Here is a 7,546-nt window from a genome sequence, read left to right as displayed (position 1 = left end):
CAGCTAGGGATTCAGGCAGCTGTAGAGTAGAAAGAACTTCATTAATAATTTCTGCATTAGGTATAGATTTTCCAGCTAAGCTTAAAAATCCTCTCGGGAGCCACAGTATCTTGACTGAGTGACAAATGAATGCCAAAAGCATATCTAGAACCCATAAAAATTGTTGCCTTTTTATTCTTGGCAATTATACAGGTGTGTTTCAGAGCTTTGAGTTCTACCCTGTGAATGCTAATATTAGAGGGCAGTGAAGCTGACCACTCAGTGGCAAATTCTGTGACTACAGCAGCTCCACTGTAGCATATGCCATCCCTCATAAAAGGAGAAACATCAGTAAATAAGACCACCTCTGAGTTGTCTAAGGGAGTGTCCAATAGATTATCTCAAGACTTCTATGCCATGGACACTAGAGTTTCACAATTGTGTAGTGGTTCTCTGAAGTTGGTAAATCTGGAAGCAAGGTGGCAGCATTAAGGGTTGTACAGCTTTTCAAGGTTATGTTTTCACTATTTAACAAGGTTATTTTATACCTTGTAATTCGCTGATCTGAGAATGCCTTAGCAACAATGCTTCTACCTCATGTGGGAACATAATTGTTAATGGGTATCCTAATAATAGATCAACAGTTCTTGTCACTATAGTAAGGCTGTAGCAGCTACTCCTCTAAGACATGGTGGTGCTCCTGATACTACTGGGTCTACTTGGGCAGAATAATAAGCAATTGGGCACTGAGAAGGCCCCAAAGTCTGAGTTAAAACACGTGAAGCTACCCCTCTTCACTCATGTACATATAAAGAAAATGGCTTGTTGTAATCTGGGATGCCTAGAGCAGGGGCAGACAGGATAGCCTTTTTTAGATTTGATAGAGCTGACAAGTGTTCTGTCTCTAATTTGAGGGTTCAGGGACCAAATCCTTTGTTAGTGCTATAAGGGGTTTAGTAATTTCCCCATTGCAATGAATCCATTGTCTACAAAACCCTATTTCTCCCAAAATTGCTCTCAACTGTTTCTTAGTGGTAGGAGCACTTAAATTTTGAATATTTTCAATTCATTTGTGATAAATAGAGTGGGCACCCACAGTCAGGATGAATTCCAAATATTCTACTTTAGGGAGACACCACTGAACTTTATCCTTTAAGATCTTATGTCCACTTTTGTGCAATTCCAAAAGAAGGTGTTTACTATCTTCCTGATATGATTCTGCATCTGTTGAAGCCAAGAGTAGATCATCTACATATTTGATTAATTTGCTATTTTTAAATGTTATATGTGTTTGGCTCAAAATTTTGTGCAAATGAAGTTGGGCTTTCTACAAACCCTGGTGGCAGATCACTCCATGTGGTCTTTCAGCCCTTCCATGTGAAAGCAAAGATAGGCCTCATTTATGTTCTCATTTATGGGTATGAAAAAGAAGGCTGAGAACAAGTCTACTACTGTAAAGTATGTAGCTGTGATAGGAATAGAAGAAATAATCATATGTATGTTGGAAACTACAGAGTGTCTCTTTATAACGTGATTGTTCACAGCCCTCAGATATTGTACAAATCTATAAAGGTACTTGCCATTGGGCCCCCTTTTTGGTTTTTTAATGGGCAGGATGGGTGTGTTGTATTCAGATTTACAAAGGATTATTATTCCATGGTCAATTAATGATTTTATTACTGGTGTAATACCCTCAATTGCCTCTTTTGAGAGGGGATACTGAGGAATGGAAGGAGGTGGGCTAGATTTAGTTTTTATCTGCATAATAACAGCCAATGTAAGTAAGCCTACATCCGAAGAAGATGTGGCCCAAAGAGACTCCGGTATTATCTGCAGGTATTACAAAGGTGGGATGCTCTTTCCCCTCCTGACTCTCTGAGAGAATTACAGGGAGTAAATTTAAAGATTCCTAATGTATTCCAATGATATGCTACCATTTGGGGAGCAAGTTATTGTGGCTCTGAGTTTACATAAAAGGTCCCTACCCAGCAAATTTAAAGGTGAGTCAGGCATCAAAAGAAAGGAATGTGTTACCTCTACGGGTCCTACAGACACCATTTTAGGGGAAAGGTTTTTTTTTTTTAACTCTTTGGGGTATTCCTGACACTCCCATTACACTCTCTAAGCCAATGTAATAACTATGTAAATCAAGTGTACTCTTTAATACAGCCCTGGAAGCTCCAATGTCTAAAAGACAATCATATTAGGTGTTACCCATCTTTAAGGTAACATGGGGTTCATTAGTATAGGGGGGCAGGGGATAGGGACAATGGATAATAGGACATCAGGGTCCAGAAAATCAAAGGTTGTATCCTCTGCTTCCTGTGCTTCAGCCCCTCCCCTGGATACCTTCATTGTATTTGGGAAGTTCCTTGGGCACCCCCCTGAAGGGCATTAGCACTCTGAGTATTTTTTGGACGAACAGAACTTAAGTTATATTGTTGTGGAGTCATTTGGTTTGAGTTATCATTTTCCCAATACCTATTCCTATAGTTATCATTCCTAAAGTTGTGGTTTCCATTATCATTATTATTATTATTTGTATAGTTATCACTTTTGTAGTTGTTATTAAACTGCAGATTCCTTCTGAGTGCCTTGAGTAAAGTTCTACACTCTACCATTCTATGGTCCTTCCTCTCACAGAATTGGCAGGTAACAGATCAATAATTAGATTCCTGGAGAGCGGACAGTGCCATTGGTTGAGTCTCATGCCTTTTTTCCAGTTTTACAGTCCTATCTGTTAAATATATAAATTGTTTCTCAGTTTTCTCCATGAAATCATTTGTCTCTTCCTCCTTTTCTTTGTTTCCCCTTGAAACATATAGAGTCATTTTTCACAATTTTTTAAGGTCCATCTTTGACCATATTGGGCAATATCTTCTAAAATAATCCCTAATAACTTTGCAAGAGTTATTGAAGAAGTGCCTTCTAATTTGTCTCATGCAATTTTCTTTAGAAAGGTCAAAATCCAGGTATTGACCCCCAAACTCAATTATTCTGTCCATGAATCTGTAGGGTGTCTCTTCCTCATTTTGCTTAATTTTTTTCAAATTCTATCCACTTATCTGTACTGTCTGCACACTCTCTCATTGCTGTTAAGATGGCCTCCCTACAATGGTAATAATCCTCAGAGTTGTTATAGTCCCATTTGGTATCCTGAGATGGCAAGGGTGCTGCATTGCACCCCCAGGTTTTATTGACATGAGAAATTATTTTATTTTTCTCACATTCAGTTAAAAAAGGCTGTAGCAATTTTTCAATGTCTTTGTAAGATGGATTATACTGAAAAAATGTCTGTCATCTTTTCATTACCAGAAAGGGATCTTGTTCATATGTGGGAACATTTCTGGTGAATTCATTTATTTCTTGGGGAGTAAATTGTATATTGTGCTTTAGGATCACCACATCCCTACTGTGTCCTATTTCAGGTACTTCTCTTAGAGGAAAAAGGCCTCTAGTTGAATTTGGTACCTGTGGATCAGTTTGACTAGAACAAGTTTCTTTAGAAGGATGAGATTTCCTAGGGGCTGGAATTGGTTTTGTGGTAGAAGGACATTTCTTTGGGGCTGGGATTGGTTTTTGGGTAGGAGAAGGAACAGGAGTACCTGGGATTTCAGAAGTTTGGGTTTCAGGAGAATGGTCTTAGGGATTAAGTTCAACCAAGATTTTCAGACCGTGAGAGAACAAGCCTGTTAGCAGAGCTAAAGGAGAGGTGTTTTCCATCTCCATTTCAGGGAAGGGAATTTCCTCATTTATAGGTTCAGAAACAGGTTTGTCAGGTTCAGACAAGTTTTGGTGAGGTCAATATTTGCCAATTGATCCTGTACGAATCATTTTAAATTATCCAATTGGTTTTGTATGTTTTCCTGTGTTTTAGCTTCATATTTTTGCATGTTTTCTTCCATTTTAACTTCAGATTTTTCAAGTTAGCATTTCTCATCACAGAAATTACCTAATAATATAAGAAATTGGAAGTATTCTGAGATCTTTAATGCCCCTAATTCTTCAACCACCATACAAATGTCATAGAATGTAGAATTCATTTATATATATTTGTAGTTGTTTTCTAAGCTGGCCTCACAGGTTGTGTTATTTTTTTTTTCATTTTTTTACTCCTAACTTAATTTTAAAACTAGAGTCACATGGGGAACAGGACAGGGCCAAAAAGTCCTCCAGGTTTCTCTCACTGCTAATTAAGAGTAATTTAGGCAGTATTGTCAGTGAGGGTTGCCTAATTTTGGGTTGTTTGTTCCCTAAGAGAAAGAGGATTCATAGGTAAACAGCTTCTCCAGTCCTGCAACTTTTAAGTTTTTTTTTAATGCTGTGTTCAATTCAAATTAAGGAAAAAGGAGAAAGAAAAAAAAAGTTTTATACTAACCTGATCTCACAGCTGTGTTTCAATCTGCTTAAAAAAATTGACTTGAGGAACTAATAAAGAAAGGAAAGCTGTTTTACAGAAATTTTAGGGTCCTGGTTACACCCTTCATGGATTAGCCAGACTGTAAGGGTAATGTGAGGGTTGTAACTTAATCTAAATTAGTTTGTTCACCAGGGAATATCCTAAATAAAATACTCAATTCAGTTTGGAAATTTTTAGGGTGGTTTAATTAATATAGTGGGAAAGAATTAAGGAGAAGAGAGAAGGAAGGTTATAGGATTTCTCCTGCCTGGCCTGTGCCAGGGGGAGTTCAAAGACTTCTGCCACGAGGGTTTTTCAGAAGATTAGAGGCTTTCCTACGAGGATAGTGTTTGGAAGGTAAAGGAGAAAAGATTCAGCCTAAACTCTGAGAGAGCTCAGTGTAGATGCCTCACCTGAACTAGGCTACTACACTTCTCCCAGTATTGTATCAAAGAAATTCACCGCCAAACCCAGACACTAGCTGCTGCCATGCCAAGAAGCCAAGACCTCAGCATGCTGCTGCCAGTCACCTCTCCACACAAAAAGAGACCAGAGAGAGGAAGAGATGCCAAATATATAGATCATTTTTACATCACTTTCTTGCATCTCACAGTACCAATGGTAGATTAAGATTGACTTAGGACAGCCCAGGGGTCTGTCAGTTGTTTCTGATTTGTCATTTGCTAGCACATGTCTGTCATAGGTCATCTTTCTCAATACTTAATCCTTAAGAAGGGGTGTAGATATTCCTCTTTTGTTAGACTAAGCAGGGAGGAGTGAATCTGAAATTCACAGTGGCAGGACATTAGAGAAATCATCTCTGGTCTTAGTTTCCTTTTATTTCATGCAACTTTACTGTTATGAACCTTAGGGGTATCCCAACTTCCTATATCCGACTTTGGGAACTTTCTGAATGGATAGTAGGGGGAAGAGATAGAATTGTGAAATGGGGAAGTGACCTTGGGAAAGTCAGACTCCAACAGTATATACCTTAGAGTACAGATGACTTTTTGTTGGCCTAAATCTGTACATAAGGATCCCTAAAGCCCACATTTTAATTTAGCATTTAAATTATCTCTGTTACTGTAAATATTTCCCAATTATTTTTTCATCCTGTTCAGAGTGCACCTGGGAGTGCTGCATGCTATCTATTTAACACCTATGTTCTAAATATACTTTTTCTTAATTTATTTTTTTCCAATTAACCAAAATCTATTTTCTGTCCCCCATCTCATCCATCCCACTAAAGAAAAAAATCCTTGTGAAAAGTATGAAAATTAAGGAAATCTATTTCCCAAGCTCAAAAATATATAATGCAACATACACCCCGAGTCCATCCCATTTCTGAAGTGAGGCAGCTGATTTCATAGGAAATCTGTAGCTTTTTGTAGGAAGTGAATAACTTATTTCATCATGGGTCTTTCGCAATCCTGGTTGGTCACTGCATTGATCAGATGTTTGATGTCTTTCAACTTTGCTTGCCTTCAGAACATTGCCTTTATTGTATAAATTAGCTTCTTGTTTCTACTCACTTCATTCTGCATCAATTCAGACAAAAAAATTTCTCTTTTTGAACTCATTGTGTTTAATGTTCCTATTAGTGACTTGGATCAAATGAAATAATATGTGTAAAGAGGTTTGTAAATGGTGTTACAAGGGAATCACTTTAAAGACTGATATATATTAATTTAAGGTCGCCAAGGAATCAGCTATGTAATTCCTAAATGAAAAACTCAAGTCAGCCGTCAGCCTTTTTTGGAGTTTAATTACAATAGGAGCAAGAAAGGAATTAGAGATATATAGAGAGAGAGAAGGGGGAGAGAAGGGAATAGGGCTTAAATACCCCTTCTGTTTAGGCTGGGCCAAAAGGCCCAAGCCCTTAGATAGCTGGGGCATAGAAAAGAGATCAGTCCCTATTACTCACGTGTCCAAAATGGAGAAACAGTCTCAGAGGCCCCCACCTTCAGCTTCCTTCAGAGCAAGCTTCCTCAGAGCCCAGGAACCACACCGACCAAAAAGTCAACCCCCCTCGAGTCCCCAGACCCTCCTATCTTTAAGGACACCATCCAAGTTGCCTCCCCTCAGTCCTCACATCTACCAATCACTCTTCATCAATTTCCCTGTCAATGGAGGCTCTCGCTTAACCCAGTACTGCCCAGAGGTTTCTGGCTTTTGCACATGTCTGTTGAAGGTCATATTTTTCAAATGATTAAATCTTTACTCCTTTGTTACAGCCCTTTCTAAATCCTGTTAACTTGAGTATGAAATAGAGATTGGAATAATTAAATTTTGATCTAGGCTGCAGCCCTTACTCAATCCTATTAGGACTGAATAGGGTGGAGATTTATTCCAAGTATCTCCATTGTATCAATTCTAAAATCAATCAAGACTCAAAGAAATTCCTGTTCTATGCTTAAGCATAGGTCAAAGTCCTTTCCATTGTTCAGCAAAGGGTTTCTGTCCTAAAGTAATCTTAAGAAGGGAAGAGAAAGAACCTCCCATGCCAATGGGGTTCCCATTCCAATAGACTATCAGTAAGAAATTTTTCAAGTATGTAATATCCCAATGGTGAAATTTTCAACAATTATAAGTCTAAGGAAATTTGAGGTTTACAATGGTGACCATTATTGTTCTACTGATTTTACAGACAGACAGAAAGCATAGTTTTGTAACTTGAAAGAAAGGAGAGAGAGAAAAAAATTGGGAGGATAGAGATGAGAGGCATGATGCAGTGAGGATCCAGAAGTAGTGCAGCAAGCTGGCACAGTAGATGGAATGTGATAAGATGTATGTTATTGGGGAATTATATCAAGTCCTACCCGTGAGTACAAAAAATCTAAAGCATAAATAAGCACTGGCTCCGATGGGGCAGTGACTGGTCATCATGTCATAGGAAAACAGTTGAAGTAACAAAGATGACTGATTTTAAAAAGGGGAAATTGGAGACAGACTTTTTATGCCATGTTAGATTGCATAAAGATACCTTGGACATGTCTGAGAGAACCACAAACTTAATATCAATTATTAGGGTAACAGGGCAGTTGAAAGATAACATAATGTAGTCTTTTTTTTTTAACCCTCATGCATCTGCCTTAGAATACTATGCAAATGGGGTTAAATGATTTGCCCAGGGTCATACAGCTAGGGAGTGTCTGAAACAAGATTTGA

This window comes from Monodelphis domestica, chromosome 4 (assembly GCF_027887165.1).
Source record: "Monodelphis domestica isolate mMonDom1 chromosome 4, mMonDom1.pri, whole genome shotgun sequence".
Classification (NCBI taxonomy): domain Eukaryota; kingdom Metazoa; phylum Chordata; class Mammalia; order Didelphimorphia; family Didelphidae; genus Monodelphis; species Monodelphis domestica.
The sequence above is the reverse complement of the archived record's forward strand: the minus strand, read 5'-3'. Positions refer to the sequence as shown.